Here is a 15,875-nt window from a genome sequence, read left to right as displayed (position 1 = left end):
AAGCCCAGGTTATCACTGGTTATATGTTTTATACACAGTGTCAGTAGTGTACACATGTCAGTCCCAATCTGTGTGAGTAGAGTCTGTGTCTCTACTTGTGCTTTGAAAATAAGATCATCTATGTCATTTTTCTAGATTCCACAAAAATGTGTTAATATACAATATTTGTTTCTCTCTTTCTGACTTCGCTCTGTATAGTACAAATTCCATCCACATCTTTACAAATGACTGAATTTGTTCCTTTCTATGGCTGAGTAGTATTCCATTGTAAATATGTAATATAAATGAAACCATAAACAAGATGAAAAGAAAACCTCAGAATGGGAGAAAATATTTACAAATGAACCAACAGTCAAGGGATTAATATCCAAAACATACAAATAGCACATGCAGTTCAATATAAAAAATAAATAAATAAATAAGTGGGCAGAAGCCTAAATGGACATCATTTCTCCAAAGAAGGCATACAGATGAATCATAAACACATGAAAAGATGCTCAACATCGCTCATTATTAGAGAAATGCAAATCAAAACTACAATGAGATATATCACCTCACACCAATCAGAATGGCCATCAACAAAATATCTACAAAGAATAAATGCAGGAGAGGATGTGGAGAAAAGGGAACCCTCTTGCGCAGTTGGTGGGAATATAAATTGATACGGTCACTATGGAGAACAGTATGGAGATGCCTTAAAAAACTAGGAATAAAAAACATCATATGATCCAGAAATCCCACTACTAGGCATAATCCCTAAGAAAACAAAAACTGTAAAAGACATATGTACCTTCCAATGTTCAGTTCAGTTTAGTCATGCAGTCGTGTCTGACTCTCTGTGACCCCATGAACTGCAGCATGCCAGGCCTCCCTGTCCGTCACCAACTCCCAGAGTCTATCCAAACTCATGTCCATTGAGTCAGTGATATCATCCAACCATCTCATCCTCTGTCATCCCCTTCTCCTCCTGCCCTCAATTTTTCCCAGCATCAGGGTCTTTTCAAATGAGTCAGCTCTTTGCATGAGGTGGCCAAAATACTGGAGTTTCAGCTTCAACATCAGTACTTCTAATGAACACCCAGGACTGATCTCCTTTAGGATGGACTGGTTGTATCTCCTTGCAGTCCAAGGGACTCTCAAGAGTCTTCTCCAACACCACAGTTCAAAAGCATCAATTCTTTGATGCTCAACTTTCTTCATAGTCCAACTCTTATATCCATACATGACCAATGGAAAAATCACAGCCTTGACTAGACGGACCTTTGTTGGCAAAGTAATGTCTCTGCTTTTTAATATGCTATCTAGGTTGGTCATAACTTTCCCTCCAAGGAGTAAGCGTCTTTTAATTTCATGGCTATAATCACCATCTGCAGTGATTTTGAAGACCAGAAAAATAAAGTCAACCAACCACTGTTCCCACTATTTCCCCATCTATTTGCCATAAAGTGATGGGAACGGATGCCATGATCTTAGTTTTCTGAATGTTGAGCTTTAAGCCAACTTCTTCATGCTCCCCTTTCACTTTCATCAAGAGGCTCTTTAGTTCTTCTTTACTTTCTGCCATAAGGGTGGTGTCATCTGCCTATCTGAGGTTATTGATATTTCTCCTGGCAATCTTGATTTCAGCTTGTGTTTCATCCAGCCCAGGGTTTCTCATGATGTACTCTGCAAAAAAGTTAAATAAGTAGGGTGACAATATACAGCCTTGACGTACTCCTTTTCCTATTTGGAACCAGTCTGCTGTTCCATGTCCAGTTCTAACTGTTGCTTCCTGACCTGCATACAGGTTTCTCAAGAGGTAGGTCAGTTGGTCTGGTGTTCCCATCTCTTTCAGAATTTTCCACAGTTTATTGTGGTCCACACAGTCAAAGGCTTTGGCATAGTCAATAAAGCAGAAATAGATGTTTTTCTGGAACTCTCTTGCTTTTTTGATGATCCAGCGGATGTTGGCAATTTGATCTCTGGTTCCTCTGCCTTTTCTAAAACCAGCTTGAACATCTGGCAGTTCATGGTTCACGTATTGCTGAAGCTTGGCTTGGAGAATTTTGAGAATTACTTTGCTAGCATGTGAGATGAGTGCAATTGTGCAGCAGGTTGAGCATTCTTTGGCATTGCCTTTCTTTGGGATTGTAATGAAAACTGACATTTTCCAGTCCTGTGGCCACTGCTGAGTTTTCCAGATTTGCTGGCATATTGAGTGCAGTACTTTCACAGTATCATCTTTTAGCATTTGAAATAGCTCCACTGGAATTCCATCATCTCCACTAGCTTGTGGATGCTAGTGGATCCACTAGCATCACTTAGGTAGTGATGCTTCCTAAGGCCCACTTGACTTCACATTCCAGGATGTCTGGCTCTAGGTGAGTGATCACACCATCGTGATTATCTGGGTCGTGAAGCTCTTTTTTGTACAGTTCTTCTGTGTATTCTTGCCACCTCTTCTTAATACCTTCTGCTTCTGTTAGGTCCATACCATTTCTGTCCTTTATTGAACCCATCTTTGCATGAAATATCCCCTTGGTATCTCTAATTTTCTTGAAGAGATCTCTAGTTTTCCCATTCTATTGTTTTCCTCTATTTCTTTTCACTGATCACTGAGGAAGGCTTTCTTCATCTCTCCTTGCTATTCTTTAGATCTCTTCATTCAAATGGGTGTATCTTTCATTTTCTCCTTTGCTTTTGGCTTATCTTCTTTTAACAGCTATTTGTAAGGCCTCCTCATACAGCCATTTTGCCTTTCTTTTTCTTGGGCATGGTCTTGCTCCCTGTCTCTTGTGCAATGTCATGAACCTCCGTCCATAGTTCATCAGGCACTCTGTCTATCAGATCTAGTCCCTTAAATCTATTTCTCACTTCCACTGTATAATCATAAGGGATTTGATTTAAGTCATACCTGAATGGTGTAGTGATTTTCCCCACTTTCTTCAATTTAAGTCTGAATTTGGCAATAAGGAGTTCATGATCTGAGCCACAGTCAGCCCCCGGTCTTGTTTTTACTGACTGTATAGAGCTTCTCCATCTTTGGCTGCAAAGATTATAATCAATCTGATTTCGGTGTTGGCCATCTGGTGATGTCCATGTGTAGAGTCTTCTCTTGTGTTGTTGAAAGAGGGTGTTTTCTATGGCCAGTGCATTCTCTTGGCAAAACTCTATTTGCCTTTGCCCTGCTTCATTCTGTACTCCAAGGCCAAATTTGCCTTTTACTCCACGTGTTTCTTGACTTCCTACTTTTGCATTCCAGTCCCCTGTAAGGAAAAGGACATCTTTTTGGGGTCTTAGTTCTAGAAGGTCTTTTAGGTCTTCCTAGAACCTTTTAACTTCAGCTTCTTCAGCATTACTGGTTGGAGCATAGACTTGGATTACCGTGATATTGAATGGTTTTCCTTGGAAACGAACAGAGATCATTCTGTCGTTTTTGAGATTGCATCCAAGTACTGCGTTTTGGACTCTTGTGTTGACTATGATGGCTACTCCATTTCTTCTAAGGGATTCCTGCCCACAGTAGTATATGTAATGGTCATCTGAGTTAAATTCACCCATTCCAGTTCATTTTAGTTCACTGATTCCTAGAGTGTCGATGTTCACTCTTGCCATCTCCACTTCCAGTTTGCCTTGATTCATGGACCTGACATTCCAGATTCCTATGCAATACTGCTGTTTACAGCATCAGACCTTGCTTCTATCACCAGTGACACCCACAACTGGGTGTTGTTTTTGCTTTGGCTCCGTCCCTTCATTGTTTCTAGAGTTACTTCTCCACTGATTTCCAGTAGCATATTGGGCATCTACTGACCAATATGCTGGGGAGTTCATCTTTGAGTGCCAGTGTTCATTGCAACTCTATTCACAATAGCTAGGACATTAAAGCAACCTACATGTCCATTGAAACAAGAATGGATAAAGAAGCTCTGGTACATGTAAACAATAGAGGGGCTTCCCTAGTGGCTCAGATGGTAAAGAATCCACCTGCAATGCAGGAGACCTCGGTTTGACCCCTTGGTTGGCAAGATCCCCTGGAGGAGGGCATGGCAGCCCATTCTGGTATTCTTGCCTGGAGAATCCCCAGGAATAGAGGAGCCTGGCAGGCTACAGTCCATGGGGTCACAAAGAGTTGGATACACTGAGCTACTAAGCACAGCATGCACACTACTGAGCCATAAAAAGGAATGCATTTTAGTCTGTCCTAATGAGGCAGATGAACCTACAGCCTATTATACACAGTGAAGTAAGTCAGAAAAAGAAATAACATATACTAATGCATGTTTGTGGAATCTAGAAATATAGTACCAGTGAACCTACTTGCAGAGCTGCAATGGAGATACAGACATTGAGAACAGACTTATGGACACAGCTGGGGGGTGGGAGGAGGGGCTGGGATGTATGGAGAGAGTAACAAGGAAATATACATTATCATATGTAAAATAGTCAATGAGAATTTGCTGTATGAATCATGGAACTCATACTGGGCTTGGTAACAACCTAGAGGGGTGGGATGGTAAAGGAGGTGGGAGGGATGTTCAAGTAGGAGGGCCATAGGTTAACTACGGCTGATTCATGTTGATGTTTGGTACAAACCAACACAAAACTGTAAAGCAATTAGCCTTCAATTAAAAATTGTAGATTTTTAAATTTTAACAATAAATGCTGGGAAGAGTGTGAAGCAAAAGTAACCCTCACATACTACTGGTTGGAATATAAACAAATACAGCCACTATAGATAACAGTATGGTGGTGGTTTAATCGCTAAGTCATGTCCAACTCTTGTGACCCCATGTACTGTAATCTGCCAGGCTCTTCTGTCCCTGGGATTCTCCAGGCAAGAATACTGGAGTGGGTTGCCATTTCCTTCTCGATGGGATCTTCCTGACCCAGGAATCAAGCCCCAGTCTTCTGCATTGCAGGCAGACTCTTTACTGACTGAGTTATGAGGGAAGCCTAGAGGTTTCTTAGAAAACTAAAAACAGAACTACCACATGACCCAGCAACCCCATTATTGTGCATATACCCAGAGAAAACCTAATAGTTTTTAAATACTGTTCCCTTTCTTTATTACCCATGTAAGCAGTCTTAAAAAAATGAAAGATTTATTTTTGATTTGTCATTTCTAACCTTTGTCCCAACCCTTCCAGGATTGCTTTTATCTTCTATTTTATTCTAAATACTGTATTTTCATTCAGTACATATTCTGAGTGCCCATAATACAGCAATACCTTTTATACAAATCAAACAAAAATGTACAGGGTGGACTCCAAAAGGACGTAGAGCTCTGACCCTTCCAATGTCTACTTCCACAGGCAAATGTGAAGTCTTTTTAAAGACACACAGCACACTATCAAAAATATTTATCCCTGAATTAGTGTACAAAATAGCAGAGTAGAAAGACCCTGAGCTCACCCTCTCTCATAGGCACACCAAAATCACAACTACTTGCAGAGAAACCATTGATGTAAAAGTCAGAAAACCATGAAAAAAGATCTTCTACAACTAAAGATATAAAGAAGCAAGTACTAGGAGGGGTGGAATTGCTTAACAGTCAAATTCCATACCCCAAGGAGGGCGATTCACAAACAGGAGAATAACTGCAACTGCATAGGTTCTCTCAAAGGAGTGAGAGAACTGAGCTCCGGATCAGGCTCCCTAGCCTGGGGATCTGCACCAAGAAGACAAGCCCCCAGAGCATTTTTCTTTGAAGGCCAACAGGGCTTACTTTCAGGAGTCCTCAAAGGCTAACATTTGGTAACATTGTATAGGAGGCAGCAATCAAAACCATCCCCAAGAAAAACAAATGCAAAAAGGCAAATGGTTGTCTGAGATGTTACAATCCCTGAGAAAAGAAGAGAAACAAAAAGCAAAGTAGAAAAGGAAAGAGGCACCCATCTGAATGCAGAGTTCCAAAGAATATCAAGGAGAGATAAGAAAGGCTTAAGTGAACAGTGCAAAGAAATAGAAGAAAACTCTAGAATGGAAAACACTAGAGATCTCTTCAGGAAAATCAGACACACCAAGGGAAACTTTCATGCAAAGATGGGCATAATAAAGGACAGAAACATTATGGACCTAAAGGAAGCAGAAGGTGTTAAGAAAAGGTAGCAACAATACACAGAAGAACTTTACAAAAAAGTTATTAATGATCTGGATCACCAGGATGGTGTGATGACTCACCAAGAGCCAGACATCCTGGAATGTGAAGTCAAGGGGGCCTTAGGAAATATTACTATGAACAAAGCGCATGAAGGTGATGGAATCTCAGCCCCGCACTCTCAAATCCTGAAATATAATGCTGTTAAAGTGATGCACTCAATATGTCAGCAAGTCCAGAAAACTCAGTAGCAGCCAAAGGACTGGAAAAGGTCAGTTTTCATTCCAATCGCAAAGAAGGGCAATGCCAAAGAATGTTCAAACTACTGCACAATTGCCCTCACTTCACATGCTAGCAAGGTAATGCTCAAAATCCTTCAAGCTAGTCTTCAACAGTACATGAACCAAGAACTTCCAAATGTACAAGCTGGATTTAGAAAAGGCAGAGGAACCAGAGATCAAATTACCAACATCCTTTGGATCATAAAAAAGCAAGGGAATTCCAGAAAAACATCTGCTTCATTGACTACACTAAAGCCTTTGACTGTGTGAATCATAACAAACTGTGGAAGATTCTGAAACAGACTGGACTACCAGACCAACTTGCCTGCCTCCTGAAAAAAAATAAAATAAAATGTATGCAGGTCAAGAAGCAGCAGAACTAGACATGGAACAGCGGGCTGGTTCCAAATTGGGAAAGGAGTACGTCAAGGCTGTATATTGTCACCTTGCTTATTTAACTCATATGCAGAGTACATCATGTGAAATGCCTGGTTGAATGAAACTCAAGCTGGAATCAAGATTGCCGGGAGAGATATCAATAACCTCAGATATGCAGATGACACCACCCTTATGGCAAAAAGTGAATTGGAACTAAAGAGCCTTCTGATGAAAGTGAAAGAGGTGAAAAAGTTGGCTTAAAACTCAACTCAAAAACAAAGATCATGGCATCTGGTTTCATCATTTCATGACAAATAGATGGGGAAAAAATGGAAACAGTGACAGACTTTACTTTTTGGGCTCCAAAATCACTGTGGATGGTGATTGCAGCCATGAAATTAAAAGATGCTTGCTCCTTGGAAGAAAAGCTATGACAAAGCGAGATGCATCTTAAAAACAAAGACATCACTTTTCCCTTAAAGGTCCATCTAGTCAAAGCTATGGTTTTTCCAGTAGCCATGTATGGATATAAGAGTTGGATTACAAAGAAGGCTGAGCACTGAAGAATTGATGCTTTCAAACTGTAGTGCTGGAGAAGACTCTTGAGAGTCCCTTGGACAGCAAGGAGATCCAACCAGTCCATCCTAAAAGAAATCAACCCTGATGCTGAAGCTGAAGCCCCAGTAATTTGGCCACCTGATGCAAAGAACTGACTCACTTGAAAAGACCCTTATTCTGGGAAAGATTGAAGGCAGAAGCAGAAGGGGATGACATAGGATGAGATGGTTAGATGGCATCACTGATTCAACAGACATGAGTTTGAGTAAACTCTGGGATATAGTAAGGGGTCACAAAGAGTCAGACACAACTGTGACTGAACAAAAACTATACAGATCAAGGAAGTATATTCAATATCCTGTGATAATTCATAATGGAAAAAATAGAACTACACATACACATACACACACACATATAACTGAATCACTCTGGTACAGCAGATATGAACACATTTTAAATAAACTATATTTCAATAAAATTTGAAAACAGAACCAAAAACCACTGGTTTTAAATGACATATTAGACCAGATATACTTGGGAGGTATTTATAGGACATTCATCCAAAAGCAGAATACACATTCTTTCAAAATAAGCCTTGGTAAACTTAAGAAAACTAAAATCACATCAAGCATCATTTATAACCACAGTGCTATGAAACTAGAAATCAATTATAAGAAGAAATTACAAAAACCGCAAAGACATGGGAACTTAACAATATTTTACCAATCAATCAATGGATCCCTGAACAAATCAAGAAAAAATTAAAAAATACCTAGAAAGAAGTGAAAACTGGAAACACGACAATCCAAAACCTATGGAATGCAGCAAAAGTTTTTTTCAGAGGGAAGTTTATAGTCAAACAAATTTACCTCAGGAAATAGGAAAAATCTCAAACAGACAACCTAACCTTACACCTGAAGGAATTAGAGAAAAAAGAAAAAGCAAAATCCAAAGTCAATAGAAGAAAAAAAATTATAAATATCAGAAGAGAAACGAAACAGAGACTAAAAACAGCTAGAAAAGTTCAATGAAATTAACATCTGGTTCTTTAAAAAGATAAACAAAACTGACAAACCTTTAGCCAGATTCATTAAGGAAAAAAAGGCAAAGACCCAAATAAATAAAATTTAAAAATGGAAAAGAAGTTAAAACTGACACCACAGAAATACAAAGGCTCATAAAAGACAACTACAAAGAACTATTTGCTAAAAGCATGGACAATCTAAAAGAAATGGACAAATTTTTAGAAAGGTACAATCTCACAAGACTGAGCCAGGAAGAAATAGAAATTATGAATAGACTAATTACTAGTAGTGAAATTGAATCAGTAACTTAACAACTACCAACAAACAGAAGTCCAGGAGAACATGACTTCAGAGATGAATTCTACCAAACATTTAGAGGAGAGTTCACCTATCTTCCTCAAGCTCTTCCAGGAAATGGCAGAGGAAGGAATGCTCCCAAACTTATTCTGTACCAAAACAAATAAAGGATATTAGAAGAAAAACACAGGCCAATATCACTGATGAACCCAGATTCAAAAATCTTCAATAAAATACCAGCAAAACCAACCCAATGATATATCTAAAGGATCATACACCCTAATCAAGCAAGATTTATCCCACAAATGTAAAAATGTTTCCAAATCTGCAAATTGGTCAGTATGATATACTATGTTAGCAAACTGAATAATAAAAAAACACACAATCATCTAAATAGATGCAAAAAAAACTTTTGACAATATTCAACACCCATTTATGATAAACTCTCCAGAAAGTGGACATAGAGACAATATGGGCATAGAACATGCTTCAACATAATAAAGGCAGTATATGACAAGGTCACAACTAACATCACAGTAATTGGTGAAAAGCTGAAAGCATTTCATCTATGATTAGGATCAGAACAAGGATACCTATCCTTAGCACTTTTATTCAACATAGTACTGGAAGTCCTAGCCACAGCAATCATTAAAAAGAAAAAAAAAAGCATCCAAATTTGAAAGGAAAAATTAAACTGTCACTATTCACAGATGATGTGAGAGAAAATCCTAATGGTGCCACCAAAAATACTGCTAGGACCCATTAATGAATTTGGTATTGGATACAAAATTAGTACAGAAATCTGTTGCCTTTCTATAAACTAATAATGAACTATCAGAAAGTGAAACTTTGGAAACAATCCCATTTATCATCACATCAAAAATAATACCTAGGAATAAACCTACCTAGTAAGGTAAAAGACCTGTACTTGAAAAATTGTACAACAGTGGTGAAAAAAAATTGAAGATGACACAACAGGTCAAAAGATAAACTGTGTTCATGCATTGGAAGAATATTGTTAAAAGGACCATATTATCCAAAGCAATCTACAGATTCAATGCAATCCCTATCAAAATACCAAGAGTATTTTTCAAGTAAAAAGAACAAATAATTTTCAAATTTACATGGAAAACAAAAGGCTCCAAACAGCAAAAAACAATCCTGAGAAAGAACCTCGCCAGAGGAATCATGCTCCCTGACTTCGGGCTACAGTACAAAGCTACAGTAATCAGAACAACATAGTACTAGCACAGAAACAGACACATAGATTAATGGAATAAGCAGCCTAGAAATAAACCTATTCCTTTATGAGCAATTAATCTATAACCGAAAGGTCAGAATATAGAATGGAGGAAAGAGGGTTTCTTCAATAAATGGTGTGGGGAAAACTGGATAGCTGCATGTAAAGAAACTATAACATAGTCTAACACCATGCACAAAAATAACTCAAACTGGCTTAAAGACCTAAACATAAAACTGGAAACCATAAATACACCCAGAAAAACAAAATACGTGGACCACTCTTTGACATTAACTGTAGCACAATTTTGGGGGATCTGTTTCCTAAGGCAAAAGAAAAGTAAGCAAATGAAACCTAATTAAAATTAAAAACTTTTGCAAAATACATGAAACCACTGACAAAACAAAAAGACAACATGTTGAATGGGAGAAAATGTTTGCAAATGAAATGACTAATAAGGGGTTAATATTCCCTGGTGGCTCAGATGGTAAAGCGTCTGCCTGCAATGCAGGAGACCCAGGTTCGATTCCTGGGTTGGGAAGATCCCCTGGAGAAGGAAATGGCAATCCACTCTAGCACTCTTGCCTGGAAAATCCCATGGACAGAGGAGCCCGATAGGCTACAGTCCATGGGTCCCAAAGAGTCAGACATGACTGAGCAACTTCACTTTCACTTTCTATTCCAAATATATAAATAGTACATACAACAGCATCAAAAAACAACCTGATTAAAAATGGGCAGAAGAACTGAATAGAAATTTTTCCAAAGAAGACATAAAGATGGCCAACAGGCACATGAAAAGATGTTTAACAAACTTAATCATCAGAGAAATAGTAATTAATGCCATAATGAGATATCACCCCACCCCTGTCGGAATGGGTATCATCAAAAAGACCACACATGATAAATACTGGGTAGGATGTGCAGAAAAGGGAACCCTCGTTCACCGCTGGTGGAAATGAAAATTAGTGTGGCCACTGTGGAACACAGTATGCAAGTCTATTGAAGAATCTAAAAATAGACCTACCATATGACCCAGCTATTCCACTTCTGGGTATTTGTCTGAAAACACACAAAAAAAGAAAACACTGAAAAGACATGTGTACCCCCAAAGCTCACAACAGCATCATTCACCATTGCCAAGATATGTAAGCAAACTAACTGTCCACTGACAGATGAATGGATAAAGAAATGTGGTATATATACATAATACAATACTACTCAGCCACAAAACAGAAAGAAATTTCCCCTTCTGCAACAACATGGATGGACCTGGAAAGTATAAAGCTAAGTAAAATAAGTCAGAGAGAGAAAGACTGTGTGATATCATTTATATGTGGAATCAAAAATAGACTATGAATAACTAGAAGTGAAGTCATTCAGTCATGTCTGACTCTTTGCGACCCCATGGACTGAAGCCTACCAGGTTCCACAATCCGTGGGATTTTTCCAGGCAAGAATACTGGAGTGGGTTGCCATTTCCTTCTCCAATGAATAACTAGGGAATGTAACAAAAAAGAAAGAGACTCACATATGGAGAACAGACTAGTGGTTACCAGTGGGTAGAGGGAAAGGGCAAGATAGGGGTAGAGGAGTAAGAGGTACAAACTATTATGTGTAAAATAAATAAGGCACAAGGATATATTGTATAGCATAAGGAAAATGTCTAACATTTTATGACTAAAATTAGAAAATGAACTTTAAAAATTGAGAATCATTTTGTTGTACACCTAAAACATATTGCATATCAACTATATTTCTTTTTTTTTTTAACTTTACAATGTTGTATTGGTTTTGCCATATATCAACATGAATCTGCCACAGGTATACATGTGTTCCCCATCTTGACCCTCCTCCCTCCTCCCTCCCCATACCATCCCTCTGGGTCATCCCAGTGCACCAGCCCCAAGCATCCAGTATTGTGCATCAAACCTGGACTGGTGACTCGTTTCATATATGATATTATACATGTTTCAGTGCCATGCTCCCAAATCATCCCACCCTCTCCCTCTCCCACAGAGTCCAAAAGACTGTTCTACACATCATTGTCTCTTTTGCTGTCCCGTATACAGGGTTATTGTTACCATCTTTCTAAATTCCATATATATGCGTTAGTATACTATACTGGTGTTTTTCTTTCTGGCTTACTTCACTCTGTATAATAGGCTTCAGTTTCATCCACCTTATTAGAACTGATTCAAATGTATTCTTTTTTAATGGCTGAGTAATACTCCATTGTGTATATGTACCACAGATTTCTCATCCATTCATCTGCTGATGGACATCTAGGTTGCTTCCATGTCCTGGCTATTATAAACAGTGCTGTGATGAACATTGGGGTACACGTGTCTCTTTCAATTCTGGTTTCCTCAGTGTGTATGCCCAGCAGTGGGATTGCTGGATCATAAGGCAGTTCTATTTCCAGTTTTTTAAGGAATCTCCACACTGCTCTCCATAGTGGCTGTACTAGTCTGCATTCCCACCAACAGTGTGAGAGGGTTCCCTTTTCTCCACACCCTCTCCAGCATGTATTGCTTGTAGACTTTTGGATCGCAGCCATTCTGACTGGTGTGAAATGGTACCTCATAGTGGTTTTGATTTGCATTTCTCTAATAATGAGTGATGTTGAGCATCTTTTCATGTGTTTGTTAGCCATCTGTATGTCTTCTTTGGAGAAATGTCTATTTAGTTCTTTGGCCCATTTTTTGATTGGGTTGTTTATTTTTCTGGAGTTGAGCTGTAGGAGTTGCTTGTATTTTGAAATTAGCTGTTTGTCAGTTGCTTCATTTGCTATTATTTTCTCCCATTCTGAAGGCTCTTTTCACCTTGCTTATAGTTTCCTTTGTTGTGCAGAACTATATTTCAATTAAAAAAAAAAAGCAAAAATGTACAGGATATTTGGTTTGTTTTTACTTTCAGAAGTTGACACAAGTACTACCTGCTGAAATATTCCACATGTAGATGTTTAAAAAGTACAGCTCTTTGATCTTGGCACACAAATTCAGTGGTCATCTTTGTTCCTTTAGAAGGCAGAGACCATGTTTATCTTAATTATAAGTAAGCACAAGGTAGGGTTCCCTCAGAATATAGTACTGCTCCTACATTTGAAGATTTGGTTTCATTAAGTTTCATTTGGTTTCATTTAAGTCTCATTAACAAACCAGCCATTTTTTATTACTGCCCCTTTGGATACCTTATTGAATGTCACGGAAGTTCTTAGTATGCAGATACTTTACTGCTATTTAGGGTTCATTCACTGGATTTAAGATTCAGTAGCCAAATCTCCTACCCCTTTTCCACCTAAAATACTGTTTCTTTACACTCAAAGTATTTGAGAGGCCTATTTTTAATCCCACTACATAGAAAATAATCCTTGACTAGTTTACCCACATAATTCACCACTGTTCTCTACAAAATATGTTACTTTGAGCAAGATACTTGACTTCCAATTCCTTCCTCAATAGTACTGTTTCCCATGTTTATTATTTACATTAAATGAGATGCTGCTGCTGCTAAGTCGCTTCAGTCATGTCCGACTCTATGTGACCCCATAGACGGCAGCCCACCAGGCTCCCCTGTCCCTGGGATTCTCCTGGCAAGCACACTGGAGTGGGTTGCCATTTCCTTCTCCAATGTGTGAAAGTGAAAAGGGAAAGTGAAGTCGCTCAGTTGTGTCCGACTCTTAGCGACCCCATGGACCGCAGCCCACCAGGCTCCTCTGTCCGTGGGATTTTCCAGGCAAGAGTACTGGAGTGGAGTGCCATTGTCTTCTCCATTAAATGAGATAATACTTATAAAATAGTATAGAGCCTGATACATGTTAGGTTCTCCAACAGTTCAGTTTAGTCGCTCAGTTGTGACCAACTCTTTGTGACCCCGACTGCAGCAACCCAAGCTTCCCTGTCCATCACCAGCTCCCAGAGCTTACTCAAACTCATGCCCATCGAGTTGATGATGTCATCCACCATCTCGTCCCCTTCTCTTGCCACCTTCAATTTTTCCCAGCATCAGGGTCTTTTCCAGTGAGTCAGTTCTTCACATCAGGTGGCCGAAGTATTGGAGTTTCAGCTTCAACATCAGTCCTTCCAATGAATATTCAGGACTGATTTCCCTTAGAATTGACTGGTTGGACCTCCTTGCAGTCCAAGGGACTCTCAAGAGTCTTCTCCAACACCACAGTTCAAAAGCATCAATTCTTTGGTGGTCAGCTTTCTTTATAGTCCAACTCTCACATCTATACATGACTACTGGAAAAACCATAGCTTTGACTAAACAGACTTTTGTTGGCAAATGTCTCTGCTTTTTAATATGCTGTCTAGGTTGGTCATAGCTTTTCTTCCAAGGGGCAAGCATCTTTTAATTTCATGGCTGCAGTGACCATCTGCAGTGATTTTGGAGCCCCCCCAAATAAAGTCTTTCACTGTTTCCATTGTTTCCCCATCTATTTGCCATGAAGTGATGGGATCAGATGCCATGATCTTAGTTTTCTGAATGCTGAGTTTTAAGCCAACTTTTTCTCTCACCTCTTTCACTTTCATCAAGAGGCTCTTTAGTTCCTCTTCACTTTCTGCCTTAAGGGTGGTGTCATCTGCATATCTGAGGTTATTGATATTTCTCCCGGCAGTCTTGATTCCAGCTTGTACTTCATCCAGCCCAGCATATCGCACAGTATACTCTGTATATAAGTTAAATAAGCAGGGTGACAATATACAGCCTTGACGTACTCCTTTCCCAATTTAGAACCAGTCTGTTGTTCCATGTCCAGTTCTAACTGTTGCTTTTTGACCAGGATACAGGTTTCACAGGAGGCAGGTAAGGTTGAAAGACTAGAGATCTCTTCAAGAAAATTAGAGATACCAAGGGAACATTTCATGCAAAGATGGGCACAGTAAAGGGAAGAAATAGTATGGACCTAACAGAAGCAAAAGATAAGAAGAACAGGTGGCAACAATACACAGAAGAACTATACAAAAAAGATCTTCATGACCCAGATAACCATAGTGGTGTGATCACTCACCTAGAGTCAGACATCCTGGAATGTAAAGTCACGTGGGCCTTAGGAAGCATCACTACGAACAAAGCTAGTGGAGGCGATGGAATTCCAGTGGAGCTATTTTAAATCCTAAAAGATGATTCTGTTAAAGTGTTGCATTCAATATGCCAGCAAATTTGGAAAACTCAGCAGTGGCTTCAGGACTGGAAAAGGTCAGTTTTCATTCCAATCCCAAAGAAAGGTAATGCCAAAGAATGTTCAAACTACTGCACAATTGCACTCATCTCATATGCTGGCAATGCTCTAAATTCTCCAAGCCAGGCTTCAACAGTACATGAACTAAGAACTTCCAGATGTTCAAGCTGGATTTAGAAAAGGCAGAGGAACCAGAGATCAAATTGCCAACATCTTTTGGATCATTGAAAAAGCAAGAGAGTTCCAGAAAAACATCTGTTTCATTCTATTGACTATGCCAAAGCCTTTGACTATGTGGATCACAACAAACTGTGGAAAATTCTTAAAGAGGTGCTCCATGTGGTCCCATAGACTTGGACACAACTGAAGCAACTTAGCATGCATGCATGCATTGGAGAAGGAAATGGCAACCCACTCCAGGATTCTTGCCTGGAGAATCTCAGGGACAGAGGAGCCTGGTGGGCTGCTGTCTATGGGGTCACACAGAGTCAGACACAACTGAAGCGACTTAGCAGCAGCAGCAGCTGCCGTAAGAGTACTTATTATTTATACCCAACATCCTAGTCCCAAAACAAGTTTCTCAGAGCCTTCTTTAGTACTTCAAATGTTTTCTATATATAACTCTTAGGCTTAACACAGCACATGTAAAAAAGAAAATCAGTGAATAGTAACACAGTATCACCCAACTAATGTGGTTTAATTCATTAGAATAGCTGATTTTACTTCACTTTTGCACATGGACACAAAGTAATGACAAAAAGCAGAGAAAAAAGATGAGGTTGAAGGATATAGAAAGTCAAGAACAGAAATGGAAGATGGAAGAGAATAG

At 39.2% G+C, this 15,875-nt stretch overlaps 1 non-coding gene and 1 pseudogene across 1 annotated transcript; one reads left to right on the top strand and one right to left on the bottom strand.

The window, feature by feature from the left end:
* The window catches only part of LOC133252688 (small ubiquitin-related modifier 2-like), a 112,494-nt pseudogene that overhangs the window by 72,316 nt on the left and 24,303 nt on the right, over positions 1-15,875 (bottom strand).
* TRNAC-GCA (transfer RNA cysteine (anticodon GCA)) lies at positions 10,328-10,399 on the top strand. The gene has a single exon. It is a non-coding gene; the product is annotated as a tRNA-Cys (tRNA).

Source organism: Bos javanicus, chromosome 1 (genome assembly GCF_032452875.1).
Source record: "Bos javanicus breed banteng chromosome 1, ARS-OSU_banteng_1.0, whole genome shotgun sequence".
Lineage (NCBI taxonomy): Eukaryota > Metazoa > Chordata > Mammalia > Artiodactyla > Bovidae > Bos > Bos javanicus.
This window is presented reverse-complemented; position numbering and strand designations above follow the sequence as displayed.